Source organism: Hylobates moloch, unplaced genomic scaffold (genome assembly GCF_009828535.3).
Source record: "Hylobates moloch isolate HMO894 unplaced genomic scaffold, HMol_V3 SCAFFOLD_14, whole genome shotgun sequence".
Taxonomy (NCBI): Eukaryota; Metazoa; Chordata; class Mammalia; order Primates; family Hylobatidae; genus Hylobates; species Hylobates moloch.
In genome coordinates, this window is record NW_026652289.1 from 47714345 (window position 1) to 47731121 (window position 16777).

The following is a 16777-nucleotide window of genomic DNA, read 5'->3' on the forward strand; positions in this document are numbered from 1 at the left end:
CTCATTCACAATTGCCACAAAAAGAATAAAATACTTACGAATACAGCTAACAAGAGAAGTGAAGGATCTCGACAAGGAGAACTGTAAACCACTGCTCAAAAAAATCAGAGATGACACAACAAATGGAAAAACATTCTATGCTCATGGGTAAGAAGAATCAATGTCATCAAAATGGCCATACTGCCTAAAGCAGTTTATAGATTCAGTGTTATTCCCATTAAACTACCATTGACATTCTTCACAGAACTAGAAAAAAACTATTTTAAAATTCATATGAAACCAAAACAGAGCCTGAATAGCCAAGGCAATCCTAGGCACAAAGAACAAAGCTGGAGGCATCACACTACCCAACTTCAAACTATTCTACAAGGCTACAGTGACCAAAACAGCATGATACTGGTACAAAAACAGACACGTGGACCAATGGAACAGAAGAGAGAACCCAGAAATAAGACTGTACACCTACAACTATCTGATCTTCAACAAACCTGACAAAAACAAGCAATGGGGGATGCCCATTTAATAAATTATGCTGGGATAACTAACTGGCTAGCCATATGCAGAAGATTGAAACTGGACCCCTTCCTCACACAATATACAAAAATTAACTCAAGATGGATTAAAGACTTAAATGTAAAACCCAAAACTATAAAAACCCTAGAAGAAAAATGAGGTAATACCATTCGTGACATTGGCATGGGCAAAGATTTCATGATGAAGATGCCAAAAGCAATTGCAACAAAAGTAAAAATTGACAAATGGGATCTAATTAAACTAAAAAGCTCTGCACAGCAAAAGAAACAATCAACAGAGTAAACAGACAACCTATGGAATGGGGAAAATATTGGATGCAAACTATGCATCCAAGAAAGGTCTAATATCCAGCATCTATAAGGAACTTAAACAAGAACTTACAAGAAAAAACAAACAACCCCATTAAAAAGTGGGCAAAAGACATGAGCAGACACTTATCGAAAGAAGATATACAACAGGCCAACAATCATATGAAAAAAATCAACATCGGCCAAGCATGGTGGCTCATACCTGTAATACCAGCACTTCGGGAGGCAGAGGTGGGCGGATCACGAGGTCAGGAGTTTGAGACCAGCCTGGTCAACACAGTGAAACCCTGTCTCTATTAAAAATACAAAAAAATTAGCCGGGTGAGGTGGCGGGTGCCTGTGGTCCCAGCTACTCGGGAGGCTGAGGCAGAAGAATGGTGTGAACCCGGGAGGCAGAGTTTGCAGTGAGCTGAGATCACACCACTGCACTCCAGCCTGGGCGACAGAGCAAGACTCTGTCTCAAAAAAAAAAAAAAAATACAAAAAATAGCTGGGTATGGTGGTGCGTGCCTGTAATCCCAGCTACAAGGGAGGCTAAGGCAGGTGAGTTGCTTGAACCTCGCAGGCAGAGGTTGTAGTGAGCCGAGATCATACCACTGCACTCCAGCCTGGGCAACAAGATTGAAATTCCATCTAAAAAAAAAAAAAAAAAAAAAAAAAAAGAAAGAAAGAAAAAAAAATCAACATCACTGATCATTAGAGAAATGCAAATCAACACCACAATGAGATACCATCTCATACCAGTCAGAATGGCTACTACTAAAAAGTCAAAAAATAGCAGATGCTGGTGAGGTTGTAGAGAAAAAGGAATGCTTTTATACTGTTGGTGGGAATGTAAACTAGTTCAACCATTGTGGAAGGTAGTGTGGCCATTCCTCAAAGACCTAAAGACAGAAATACCATTTGACCCAGCAATCCCATTACTGGGTACACTCAAAGGAATAGAAATCATTCTATTATAAAGACACATGCACGTGTATGTTCATTACAGCACTATTCACAATAGCAAAGACATGGAATCAATTTAAGTGCCCATCAATGATAGACTGGATAAAGAAAAGGTGGTACATACACACAATGGAATACTATGCAGCCACAAAAAGAATGAGATCATGTCCTCTGCAGGGACATGGGTGGAGCTGGAGGCCATTATCCTTAGCAAACTAATGCAGGAACAGAAAACCAAATACCACATGTTCTCACTTACAAGCGGGAGCTAAATGATGAGAACACATGGACACATAGAAGGGAATAACACACGCTGGGGCCTCTCAAAAGGTGGAAGGTGGCAGGAGGGAGAGGATCAGGAAAAATAACTAATGGATACTAGGCTTAATACCTGGGTGATGAAACAGTCTGCACAACAAACCCCCGTGACACATGTTTACCTATGTAACAAACCTGCACATCCTGCACATGTACCCCTGAACTTAAAAGTTAAAAAAATTGTGTTATGGGGAAACATATTTCTAAAACTTATAAAATAGTTTTAATCTCTAAAATACTGATATGTAACAGAGAAGTCAAGATTTCTTGCTTCCCAGGTTTTTGCTAAAAATTTAAGGTTGCTAAGAGTTAAACATTCTAATTAATATATATAACTTTGTATTTAAAATATACCAAAAAAGTCAGATGTGTTTTTGATGAAAAAAATTATAAGAAAAGTATACAATATGCTCTTTGTTGAGAAAGAAAGAGTAATTTTGTCTAATTCAGAGGTTATTTGAAGGTTGTTTTAAAATATAGATTTAGGAAGGAAATAGAAATAAAATGGAATCAGCAAGCAGGAGAGAGAATTGTAAAGAAAAGTTATAAATATGAAAATATGTTTTTGGTAAAAAACATGAAAAAGAAAAGAGAATAATTTTGAATAAGAAAGAATCTTGCATGGTAAATTTTGTCCTAAAGTAAAATAATTGGTTATTTAAGATAGAAGAAGTATAGGAAAATGCAGAAAGCCCAAGTATGTCATCAGTGGTCTGAGTAGGTTGCAGTAAGTTTCATCAAAAATAATTTATAGAAGGAATTGTTTTTGTGATCAAATTGGCTATAATTAGAAGGAAATTATTTAAAAGTTTTTCTAAAGATTGAATTTGGACCTTAAAAATGCATTAATCCAAAATGTTAAAATGTGGTTCTCCACGTAAAAACAAGATTTTCTTAAAGTATTGATTTGCTCTTAGTAGAACTGCAAGAGGTTTTGATTTTTAATTCTGAAACCTGTTTCTTTAATAGCCATCTTCTAAACTACAGACAGTTTCTATTTCATCCAGATATCTAATTAGTTTATCTAGTTTTAGGTTGGAAAATGCTGTGTTTTTCATTCAGAATGGTAACTTCATTTCTTGAGGTAAAATTTTCCTTTTTGAAACTTCTCAGACTTATGTAAGTTCAACTTCGCTGTACCTCACCGCATATGATTTGTAGGACATACATCATTGCCTTCTGCTCTTTCTTCCCTTGAAAAGGTGTATCTTTTTGCTTGGCTCTGGTGATAACTCTCTCCTTCAACCTTTTTGTCAACTACTGTAACTTGTGTGTGTATGTGGAGACGAGGTCTCACTATGCTGCCAGAGCTGGTCTTGAACTCCTGGCCTCAAGTGATCCTCTGACCTCAGTGTTGCAGGATTCTGGGATTATAGGTGGGAACCACTGGGCCTGGCCAACTGCTGTAACATTTTTTTCAGTTTTAACTCTGTTGTTATGACCTGATGATGATATTTTATTTTGGAGGTCTAGAAAAGCAATGTTTTCCTCCAATATAATTTGATTCCATACTCTTGGCTTTTCTTGATGTGTCTGAATTGTTCTTTGTAACCAGGAAACTTGTCATGCTATTACTAAGAGCCATGCATTCTCCTGGTCAAGGTATTAGTTTTCTTGTTTACATTCCTTTATAACATAGCATACAGTCATAATCCAGGATATACTCTTCATGTGTCTGATTAATTTGAGTTCCAGGTTATCTAAATGGGCTTCACCTAAGGAAGAGCAATCACACTACAGGAGATTTTTCTTTACCTTTTCGGTAATTTGCCTTAAAAATATATATTTTTTACATTTTATGAAGATAATACCTGTATTGTCTTTATTAAATTTTTTATTATTTAGGAAAACTGGGCTTTAAAGAGGTTAAGGTTTTAATATCCACGCAATTTTCTGTACTGCTTTTGAGCCTTTTATGACTCTGGATAATGAATAACTTATTTTATAGTGACTGGTGATTCTGTTTTTTAAAACTATTTTTATTTTTTTAAATTTTTTGTAAAGACAGGATCTTGCTATGTTGCCCAGGCTGGTGTTGAACTTCTGGCCTCCTGCACTGACCTCCCAAAATGTTGGGATTACAAGCATGAACCACCATGGGGGCTGGGGCCTGTGATTCTGTTTTGATCAACTGTTTTGAACCTTTTAATATGTTTGGCAGGTTTCCCCAGAATCAATATTCTAAATTATCTCTTTTTGACCTAAAATTAACTAGGATTTTCTGGGTGGGCCTCCAGAGAGCCTCAAAAAATATCTCTCTCATCTTCTAGAGATACTAAATGATTAGACTTAGGTAAATTGTATGGGAAGCATTGCCAAATGGTAAGTGATGCTGGATCTTCTTTCAGTTACAATTATGAGTATGCTATTAATATAACGTTTCAAAAATTATATAATGTTATTAAAATCTGTTAATTTGTTAAAAGCCATAATTTTATTGCTATGTTGAATGTTTTCTAAAGCTGTATTTATGTGGCTATCTTATTAATATGAGTATTCTAATGATAATATAAAATTTATAAAAGATTATAAAAATTTATAAAAGTTCTGATGTGACACTGTCAGTCATGATTCTGGTTGTTATCTGAAAACACTGCATGTAGTAGAAATAAATAAATTTATTTGTCAACTGAGAACTTTCATCAGATTTTAATCATGGTTATTCTAAGTTTTTGTCATCTATAATTACTGTTTTGAATTCTTCTTTAAAAGTATTTGCAATCAGCTATAATCTAAAATTGCTTTTCATGGAAAACACTCTAACAACAGATATCTGGTAACTTTAACATCAATGGACTCAATAAAAATTTCCAGAGCCCTAATTAAAAAACCAATGGGTTCATAAAACTGCTAATTAACATCAAGCAAAACAAAACAAAATACATGAAACTAAGCAATTGATAAAAATAATGTTCTGACGACTCTTATTTAAACCCTTATTGGTTCTTTACTTAAATTCCAGATTTCAGGAAATTTTATCTCATAAGCGATCTATAGTTTATAATAATTTGGTAACGTATACAAAAATAGAAGCAATTGCTTCTTCTTCCTACCTGATTCTTCCAAAATTCAGAAACTATTCATGAGTATTTTTATTTATATAAGTTCAATAAAAATGCATTCTCTCTTGGATGGTTTGGGGCGGGCCTCAGCTAGGCTCTGCTGGCGGGCCGTGCAACCTCTGGCCTCGCTAGGGTACCGTTGCGGCCCTCGTGCGGCGCAGCTGCGTGTGCGCTGGTCCGGCCTGGAGGAATGGCCCCTTTGGTCTCCCGGGTTTAGCGCGACTGCCCGCCACCGCGAGTCCCCCCCCCGCGGACTGGCGCGGGGCCAAGTGGCGCTGCGGGTGGACGCCCCGGCGGGTGAGTGGCTTTCCCGCTGAGGGCGGCCCCGCGTGGCCTCCCACCCCGCTCTGGTCCCGCAAGCAGCCGGGTTTCGTGCCCTCAGGTGGCTGTGGTTAACAAGTCGCGAACTTGTGGGAATTCGTCCATCAGGGTTTTACCTGGTGTGCTCGATGTTTTTCAAGTGAGATGTAAGAGTGTTCAAAGACGGTTCGAGAACGTGTCTCGGACAACCGCAAATCAAATGACTGGAAAATTGAGAGCTTAACAGCTGAATTTGTGAACTTAAGAGTTCCTCCGTTTAATAAATGTAGGTTTGATTTCAATTTCAAATCTCCCCAAGCTGCCTAAATTGAAAAAGTTTGTACTCAGTGAAAATAGAATCTTTGGAGGTCTGAATATGTTTGCAGAAAAACTTCCAAATCTCATACATTTAAACTTAAGTGGAAAAAAACTGAAAGATATCAGCACCTTGGAACCTTTGAGAAAGTTAGAATGTCTAAAAAGCCTGGACCTCTTTAACTGTGAGGTTATTAACCTGAATGACTACCAAGAGAGTGTCTTCAAGCTCCTGCCCCAGCTGACCTACTTGGATACCTATGACCCAGAGGACCAGGAAGCCCCTGACTCAGATGCCCAGGTGGATGGTGTGGATAAAGAGGAGGAGGATGAAGAAGGAGAAGATGAGAAAGAGGAGGAGAATGAGGATGGTGAAGAAGAGGAGTTGGATGAAGAGGAAGATGAAAACGAAGCTGTAGAAGGGGATGATGACAAAGATGAAGTCAGTGAGGAGGAAGAAGAATTTGGACTTGATGAAGATGGATGAGGATGAAGATGAGGATGAAGAGGAGGAAGAAATCGGAAAAGGTGAAAACAGGAAGAGAGAAACAGATGATGAAGAAGATGGTTAAGACCCCAGACCACCTGCAGAAACAGAACTGTTCAGTATTGTTTGGACTATTCATGGATTTGGTAGCTGTTTAAAAAAAAAAAAAAAAGTAGCTGTGATACAAACCCCAGGACATCCACCCACCCAAAGAGCCAAAGAATAGGTTCTGTGACATTCTGCCTTCCTCCATTTGGTCCCTCTTGGTAAACTACCACCGAGCTTAGGGACTTCACTCCAACAAAATTGTAAGCATTGTTAGCTTTTTGTGTGAGACTCTTGCTGTAGCAGGGATAGCTGTGATTGGTGAGTCAACCATCTATGGCTACCAATTACACTGAGATTGCGACAGCATTTTTACTTTCTGTACAACAAAAAAGCTTTGAAAATAAAATCTTAACATTGAATATATATATGTGTATATTACATATATATGTGTATAATCTCTTCATAAGTATGATACAATTGGAAACAGTGGTTATATTACCAAGATTTTGACTAAAATACCATACTTAAGAATGTGTAGAAAATGCCTGGCTTCCAGAGTTCCCAGCCTCACAGTGAGTACAAATTGTCACTTCCTGGCAGGTCCAAGAACCTTAAAACTGTATGTAAAATCTAAAGTATGCCTTCCTATGGATTCCTAGCCCCAAAAGGTTTTTAAATATGAGATTCCTAAGTGATCAGTGCAGAGAGAAAAAGTTAGTTTTCAAAAAACAACACTATAAGCCATCTGTATTGGATCGCAGCCTTGTGAATTGTTTTCAAGTTCTCATTATCTACCTGTAGACTAGACTAGACCCTGAATTCTCCTAATTTTCTCTAATATTTGGCTACAATTCTCCAACTAAAAACAAAAGTTGCCCTATTCCTAAAGCCCTACAAACTGAAACTAGACAAATTTTAAGAAACAAGCCTCATGCTCGGTGTATGAGTCACACAAAAAACTCACCAAGCCAGCCAATGTCATGACCAGAGATGCTCACACTACAAACCAAGAGAAAGAGTTGACGTTTTCCCACCATAAACAGCTTTTCCCAAGATGTTGAAACAAGACTCCAGGCCAGGCGCGGTGACTCATGCCTGTAATCCCAGCACTTTGGGAGGCTGAGGCGGGTGGATCACCTGAGGTCAGGAGTTTGACATCAGCCTGACCAACATGGTGAAACCCCGTCTCTACCAAAAATATAAAAAAATTAGCTGGGCATGGTGGCGTGCGCCTGTGGTCCCAGTTACTTGGGAGACTGAGGCAGGAGAATCACTTGAACCCAGGAGGCAGAGGCTGTAGTGAGCCGAGATTGTGCCACTGCACTCCAGCCTGGGCAACGGAGCAAGAATCCATCTCAAAAAAAAGTTTTTTAATAAAATAAAAATTTTAAAAAAGAAATAAGACTCCATAACATAATGAGACTTTTACCTCCCTTAACGTTACCTTTTTCACCTGGCAAGTGAAATGGTGTAACAGAAATTTCACAGTTAATAGCTGGTGACCTAACAGAACCTACCCTAAGAAATCCTTTAGTAACCACTGGTTAAATAAGAAAATGTCTGTACTGTTGCTAATACTACATGCTGCACCTAGACACATTGTTTTCTGGAAAAGTTCAGATCCACGTTTACAATATAAGAAAACAGGCCACATGGTTACAACAGGTCTCACTTAATTCCCTATAGTCATTTGATTTATTCAATTAATTGTCTTTAAGCCTAGATTCTGGTTGAGGTGGGAGCTCGCAATCAGCCTGGGCAACATAGCGAAACTCTGTCTCTGTTACATAAATAAATAAATAAAATAACAATTTAATTAGCTAGGCACAGTGGTACCTGCTGTAGTCCCACTTAGGCTTGAGAGATTGAGTTTGCAGTGAGAGGCAATGACTCCATTGCACTCCAGCTGCAGTGACAGAGCGAGCCCTGTCTCAAAACAAATGAAAAACAAAAGCCTAGGTTCTAGCTGAAAACCATTATGCAAACTAGAATTTTGTCATATAATTATTAATTTTACTTTGTATTTTCCCTTTTTAAACTTTGGATCTGTTATTTATTAAATGTTTGCAGAAGTACGAAATAATGCTGGCTCAGCACTTTGACATAATTGCAGAATTGAGCTTAGTAATGGATTCTACTAGACTTGACTTAAAGCCACTTCCTCCAACCTTCCTTGTTGCGCAAATGTAGCTAAAAGGGTTTTGACACTGACTACTAGTCACCAATTACCCCCCCTCCACTGCTCCCAGTGTGACACAAGACCAGCCACTGGAACAGGTTCATCCCAGCATCGAGAGACATCAAAACCTAACTACAGGTTGATTGATCAGTGATGCTTTTGGAAAAAGATACTGATCAAAAACGGGAAATGTGAAAGTTATCAGAATCAAAATGGAGTCACTAATGCTACAAAAAAAAAAAAAAAAAATTCCCTGACAAGTAGAGCCAGAGAAGGCCATGAAGAAAGCGTTTTCATGCTTGTATGCCTGATAACAAAAAAGGCTGCACAAATCACAACCTTGCACAAAAGTCATCACAAACTTATACAAAAAATCCTTCTGCAAAAACAGCTTCCCAACAACTGCCTGTCCCACCTTGGACTGGGCATCACCCTTGTTATTGATCTTTGTAGCCAAGGATAATTGTTTCAAAACAATCATGCAATCCTCATTTTTTAAATTTTAAAAACCCTTGTGCCTGTAATCCCAGCACTTTGGGAGGCCGAGGTGGGCAGATCACAAGGTCAGGAGATAGAGACCATCCTGACCAACATGGTGAAACCCTGTCCCTACTGAAAATACAAAAAATTAGCCGAGCGTGGTGGCGGGCACCTGTAGTCCCAGCTACTCGGGAGGCTGAGGCAGGAGAATGACGTGAACCCGGGAGGCAGAGCTTGCAGTGAGCCGAGATGGTGCCACGGCACTCCAGCCTGGGCGACAGAGCGAGACTCCGTCTCAAAAACAAAAACAAACAAACAAAAAAACCCTTGTCTTCCTCTACCTCCCTGAATATGCACTTAGTTTACTAAGACATGCATATTCCCATTGCAATGTTCTATCCCCAAACATACATCTTTTCTTTCAGAGAGCCTCTGTTTGTTTAGATTGACATGTGAAAGAAGAGTCAATCAATGTGGCAAACTTCATTGTTGTGTTATTTTAAGAAATTGCCATAGCCACCCTAATCAACCCCCACCCTCATCAGTCAGCAGCCATCAACGGCAAGGCAAGATCCTCCACTCTCATAAAGATTACAACTCACTGAAAGCCCAGATGGCTCTAAGCATTTTTTAGCAGTAAACTATTTTTAAATTAAGATATGTACATTTTTTAGACATAAAGCCATTGAACACTTAATAGACCACAGTATGGTGTAAGCATAAATGTTTATATTCACTGGGAAAACAAAAATTTATGTGACTCACTTTAATGCAATATATGCTTTAGTGCAGCAGTCTGGAAACAAACCAGCATTATCTCTGAGGTATGCCTGTATGTTGTAGCAACTCTGTCTATTGTTTCTCCATGCCCAGGGCATGTTTTTGTTTGCTTGTTTGCTAGTATATTTGTTTGGCAACTGTGGTATTATAAGAAACATGCTCGGTTTTTGTTCTTTGTTCTTAGCACAGAGCTCCTAAAATTCTTGGAATTTCCTGAGTGATGAGAATGTCTTTTGTTATTCATAATAAGCTCCTTTTGATCACACTGAATTTATACTAATAAGGTGACTTAGGGTGGAGCCCTTAGATAGCCTCGTGATGGGACTGGCCACCAGAAGGACCAAGTGATTTGAGAGTAGAGACTTTTAGCTCCACTCACCCACCTCCAAGAAGAAAGGTGAGGGGCTGGAGATTAAGCTCTGAGAGAACTCTTGAACAATAAATGTTGATGTGCTTCTGGGCTGGTGAACACATCAAGGTGCTGGGAAGGTGGCACCCAGAAAAGTCATGGAAGCTCTGCATCCCTTTCCTCACTCCTTACCCTGTGCATCTCTTCCATGTGGCTGTTCCTGAGTTGTATCCTTTATAATATCCTTCGTAATAAATCAGTAAACACAGAGTGCTTTCCTGGCTCTATGAGTCATTCTAGCAAATAATTGAACTTGAGGAGGGGGTCATGGGAACTCCTGATTTTACAGCCAGAAGTATGGGTGGCCCAGGACTTGCACTTGGCATCTGAAGTGAGGGCAGTCTTGTAAAACCGAACCCTTTTAGCCTGTGAAATCTGACACTAACTCCAGGTAGTTAATGTCAGAATGGAATTTAATTGTTGGACACCCAGTTGGTGTCTGGAGAATCAATAATTGGTTGTTAGTGTTGGAAAACACTCCAGTGACCTTGGCTAGGCTATTTTGTTGAAGTCTATTTCCTGGACACTGTGCAGTCTCTGGTGTTACTCACTAGAGGGCACAGCCTTGGGCATGAGCAGAGTCCCTTGATTCCCCAAATGAATCTTAACAAGATAAACAAAGTAACATAAAGAATCATCTCACAACTTACAACGCAGATGGATTTAAAAGCCAGGTGATAATAAAATAATAAACAAATATGCAAGGGATTTTTAAAATTATCTTTTTATTACTTTTTACTCTTTTTATCATAAAATATTCATTTTACATGTGATTATATAGTTTTAAATTTACATTCCTCAAAAACTCTCAAAGCCAAAATTAAAACGGAAATGCACTCCATACATTATTGGATGCTGTGCAATTTACTCAGCATAACTTAGCCATAAATATCCCCTTAAAATCAGGCCAGCACTCCCCTCGCTTTATAAGTATTATTATTTTGACATAGGCTAGCTATATACTAGAAAACTTAATTTGCTATTCTTTTCTTTTTATGATTTATGTATGTATTTTAGGGTCTCAGGTGCATTAAGTTGGATTATGACACACTCTCAGCAGTGGTCCTCCAGTTATTTAGCCAGTTATTTTAAATAATGTAATAAGCACTTGTAAACCCATAACCCCAAAATAAAAGCTAAGATCTTGATAATAATCTACATCTAAGTATAAGAGTCTTTCATTCCCCATGCCTCCCTACCCCCAGCCAAGGTAAACATCTCCTAAATCCTGTGTTCATTATCCGCTTCTTTTCCTTTTATATAGTTTTATTATACCTATATGTAATCTCAAAATCATACGTTTTAATTTTAAGTTCATAAAGATATAACATGCTCTATGTATTGTTTTCATTATTTGATGAAGCTCTTGGGAAAATTTAATTGGAGCCTTTCATTACTTGTAAAATATCTGGCAGGAAAGAAAAGTGAAAGAAAAACTTGGGAATAATCATTTTTAGAAAAGAGAAGTGGGACAAAATTCAGATGTTAGGAAAGATAAATACAGGCTATTATCTTACTTTCCATAGTTCAGAAAGTTTAAAAGTTCCTGTTGGATGACAAATGTAAGTCATCACAGGGTAGTAAAGAAAAACAAAAAACAGATTGAAGCTCCTTTCACTTGGCTTGTGCAAGTATTTTTGTCTCTGAGCCTCAGCATCTTCATCATTAAAAACAGATTAAAGATATTACCGGTAACTCTCCGGAAAGTATTTCCAAAATAATCTGCAATATGTTAATAGGTGTGAAAGGGGAAAGGGTTCTATGGTCAAATAAATTTGAGAAATGCTGAGTTAAATAGGCTTCTTGATTTGCAGGTCTTCTCAGATCCTTGAATTAATGGCCTGCACTATAAATCTACAAAATGGCAATAATCCATACAACACTTCCTAAGCTAATTTCAACATCAAATCCTTTTCTTAAGAATCACCTTTTAAAACTGTTATTTAATGAACAATGACTCAGAGACTTTTTGAAACTTAAATGACATAATAATAGAAATGATGAATAGGATTTGTACATGCAGATGCAAGAACAGAGGTAAGCACTTTCCAGGCAGAGGAAGGAGGATGAGGCGAAGCACAGAAGCAAGAAAGCAAGGGCCAGGAGGGACACAGGGTGATGAGAGGCAGAGGGGAGATGATGGGAAAGTACCTTCAGGATCGAGGCAAGAGTTGGTGGTTTTCTTCTGCAAGTAGTGGAGAGCCCCTGAAACTTTCAGAAGAGGAAATTGACAAGGGACAGAGAGTAGAGCTTTTGGAAGGTTTCTGGGGCTACAGGCCATTGCCTGGATTTAAAGCAGACAGGCCAGGATAGGGGGTCAGGAAGCCTAGTTAAAGATAGCCCCAGGAGAGGTGATGCTGTGTGCTGACTTAAGCAGTGGCAGTGGGGATACGGAGGTGGAACTAAATAAGAAAAGAATCAAAAGTGATATTGTCAGATCTTGGAAAAATGACACTGCAATGGGCGAATCCTTTCAATTGTTCATTCGACCCAGACTCATTGTGTGTCAAGCACTGCGCTCAGCCTTCTGGATGCAGTGGGAAATAAGATACTCACGGTCCCTGCCTTTGTGGAGAGTCAGAAGGAGAAGATTGTTTTGAACAAGTAATTACATGTGTAAGGTGTGTTGTCAAAGGGTCAGTACAGGGAGGATTTCTCTGAAAGGAACTCAGCAATGTTTTCCCACTAAATAACAATCCTTTGAAAAAGCAGACAGGATATTGAAAATAATCCAATTTAACAGAACTACATAATCATTTTTTAATAGCTCATCTGATCAAAGGCACGTATTCCTATTTTCTACAAAGAACATAGAGTGATGTCTCTACATAGAAAGGGTCTCCTAGTCTTTTTTGTCTCCATCTATTTTTGCCTTCTGCTTCTATCAGACCTCTGGAGGAAAGAATATCACACCAACAATGCACCTTTGCTTCTCCGCAGCCCAGCATGGCCACCAGAGCCCAGCATTCGTCCCCAGGAACAGGACCATGAGCCTAAGGTCTTGCAGCCCCTTTTTAGTGCGCTTGATCATCTGGTGGTCAGTCTTCAGTCCCCTTCCACTGAAGCTGACCACTTGGCTAACATGCCTGCTTATACTATGAAATCCTGACAGCGGAAGAGATTTCTTACTATTTACATTCTCCACTGGCTTCTGAGGAGGGTGGGCCCTGTTAAAAGGAAACCCTTTTGTAGTTAACACTCTGAAGGGTTTGGGAATGCCAGAGTAGTGTTTAGTCTCAGTCTCTGCCTAAGAGAATGAAAAGAAACTAAGTTTCCCATCTGTGGTGATGCATTCTGCAGAAGCACCCAGAGGCAAGGGTGACCAGGAGAACAGCACCCTCCTGGAAATTCAGATATCCTGGGGAGGGTTTCGGACTTCCAAGTGGCATAAAGGGGGTGGAGGGAGTGGGGGCTTCAAGTCATTTATTCTAGATATCAAAAAACATAGAGACCTTTAACTGATATTTACGTTATAGGAGGACGCTGTCCTTCAAAATCACCAGACATTTTTAAAACTTTTCCCCCCTTTTAAGCAGGGGAGGCTTCTTTTAAACAAAAGCAAGACAGAATTCAATTACATAAAACAAATATGAGAGGTCTTCAAAAAGTTCATGGAAGACACATCTTATGAAAAAAACTATACATGGATTTAAAATATTTTTCACCAAAACAAACTCACACTAACTTGTATTGCATGTCTGAACAGGATCTAGTTTGAGGCACTAAAAAGGATAAGACATCAGTTTGCAAAGATCCCGTATCCAAGCTACATGGATTCTGCTAAAATGTAACAAAGAGCAAACATCAAATTTATGGAGAAATTTGGGTGGAAAAATGGTGAAATCATTGATGCTTTATGAAAAGTTTATGGTAATAATGCCCCAAAGAAATCAGCAGTTTAAAAATGAATAATTCATTTTAATAAGGGATGAGGCAATGTTGAAGATGGAGCCTGCAGTGGTAGACCATCCACAACAACTTGGAAGGAAAAATATTATCTTCTTTGTGCCCTGATTAAAGAGAATTGACATCAACAGTAGAAACAATAACCAACATCATAGACATCTCAATTGGTAACTTATACAATTTTTTTTTGGAGATAAGGTCTCTGTCACCTAGGTTGGGGTGCCATGGTGCAATCATAGGTCATCACAGCCTCAAACTCCTGGACTCCAGTGATCCTCCTGCCTCAGCCTCCTGAATAGCTGGGACTACAGGCATACACCATCAAACCCGGCTAATTTTTAAATTTTTTGTAGAGACAGGGTCTTACTATGTTGCCCAGGCTGGAGCATATACAATTCTAACTGAAAAAATCAAAGTTGAACAAACTTTCTACTTGATGGGTGCCAAAACCATTGTGCCCAGCTCAGCTGCAGACAAGAGCACAGCTTTCAATGGAAATTTTAAACAAGGGGAATTAAGATCCTGAAGATTTCTTTGAAGAATTGCAACAGGAGATGAAATACGGCTTTGCCAGTATGATCCTGAAGACAAAGCACAATCAAAGCAATGGCTACCAAGAGGTGGAAGTGGCCCAGTCAAAGCAATAGTGGACCAGTCAAGAGCAAAGGTCATGGCAAGAGTTTTTTGGGATGCTCAAGGCATTTTGCTTGTTGACTTTCTGGAGGACCAAAGAATGATAACATCTGTTCATTATAAGAGTGTTTTGAGAAAGTTAGCCAGAGCATAAGCACATAAACACCCAGGAGAGCTTCACTGGAGAGCCCTTCTCCACCATGACAATGCTCCTGCTCACTCCTCTTATCATATGTGGGCAATTTTGTGAGAGTTTCAATGGGAAATCATTAGGCATCCACCTTAAAGTCCTGATTTGGCTCCTTCTGACTTCTTTTTGTTTCCGAATCTTGAAAAACTTTTAAAGGACACCCTTTTTTCTTCAGTTAATAATGTAAAAAAGACAGCATTGACATGGTTAAATTCCCAGGAACCTCAATTCTTTACAGCTGGACTAAATGGCTGGTAACATTGCTTACAAAAGTGTCTTGAATTTGACGGAGGTTATGTTGAGAAATAAAGCTTATATTTTTTATTTTTACCTTTTAATTACATTTTCCCAAGAACTTTTGAAGTTGCCTCACAGATTTAAAAAGGGTGGTCTTATGATAGACTCAAAGGGTGAGTTGGGGCCAAAACTTCCACCTTGCCCCACCAGAGGGCCTTAAGAATCTGTAGAGCATAGATTGAAAACCACCGATCTAGTTTGGCCATTCTAATTTTATAGCTGAGAAAATAAAAGCCCACAGAGCGGGTCCAAACCCTTGAGGACCACAAGCCCCTCAGGAGGAATAGCAGGGGCTAGAATCAATGTCACTTGACTTTTTGTCCAAGGCCTTTCCTACTTCCTACCCCTTATCTGGCCACAACTGTGGGAACACTCATCTAATTCTCATTGACCCATTCATCTCCTCTTGCTGGATGGGAAAAAAAAAAAAAAAATGCTGGCCCTTGTGGCTTCAGAAAAATATAAATAAAAGCATTTCATATATTGAATATAAGTCTCAGAATGCAACAAGAATGAATCTGTTTGGGTCCATTTCTCCTATTTTTCTGCAATTTAAAAGTCAGCAATTATAAAAGGTTTGGAAGCAATGCAATTATTCACTTACAGTACAATAGGGCAAAGTTAAGAAAGAGACCATTTCCAGGAACTTAAAGATACTGGATGAATGTGCACAGAAGGGTATCAAGGCAGACTCATTTCCCCAAACCGTCAGCTTCTCCAGTTCCCTTAAGCTGATGGGAAAAGATAGGGTGTGTCTCAGTTTCACAGACAAGGAAACGGAAGTGCAGAGATAGTATGGGAAATACACAAGTTAACATGGGAGTCAGAACTAAAACCCACCACCAAAAAAAAAAAAAAAAAAATGTGATAAGAGAGGAGGAAGGGAGAAAGAAAACATTGAAAAATAAAGCCTTCCTCATGTGTTCATAGCATTCGCGGGTCTCAGACGATGTTTATACACATCAGTTTTATTTGGGCACTTCCGTTACAAGAGGTTAGAAAATAATTCTATATTATATGACCAGCTCGGTATTTTTATTTTATTTTATTTTGTTTTATTTTATTTTTGAGACTGAGTTTCACTCTTGTTGCCCAGGCTGGAGTGCAATGGCATGATCTCAGCTCACCACAACCACTGCCTCCCGGGTTCAAGCAATTCTCTTGCCTCAGCCTGGGAGGCTGAGTAGCTGGGATTACAGGCACACGCCACTACACCTGGCTAATTTTGTATTTTTAGGAGAGACGGGGTTTCTCCATGTTGGCCAGGCTGGTCTCAAACTCCCGACCTCAGGTAATCCGCCCGCCTCGGCCTCCCAAAGTGCTGGAATTACAGGCATGAGCCACTGTGCCCAGCCTCTGTAATTTAAATCACAGGCTTTGGAATCAGATATTCTCAATCCAAATGACAGAACTAAGCACTCACCTGCTGTGTAAACCTTGGGTGGAATCACAATCTATGACTTAGTTGCCTCATCTGTAAAATGGAGAAATAACATCACTCACGTCATATGATGAGTGTGGATATGTATGTAAGATGACGTGTGTGACACATTGGCACAGTATCTAGGACACAGTGAGTACTC

At 39.1% G+C, this 16777-nt stretch overlaps 1 pseudogene; it reads left to right on the top strand.

The window, feature by feature from the left end:
* Positions 1-5223: 5223 nt before the first annotated feature.
* Positions 5224-6357, top strand: LOC116481563 (acidic leucine-rich nuclear phosphoprotein 32 family member B-like; annotated as a pseudogene).
* Positions 6358-16777: the final 10420 nt, after the last annotated feature.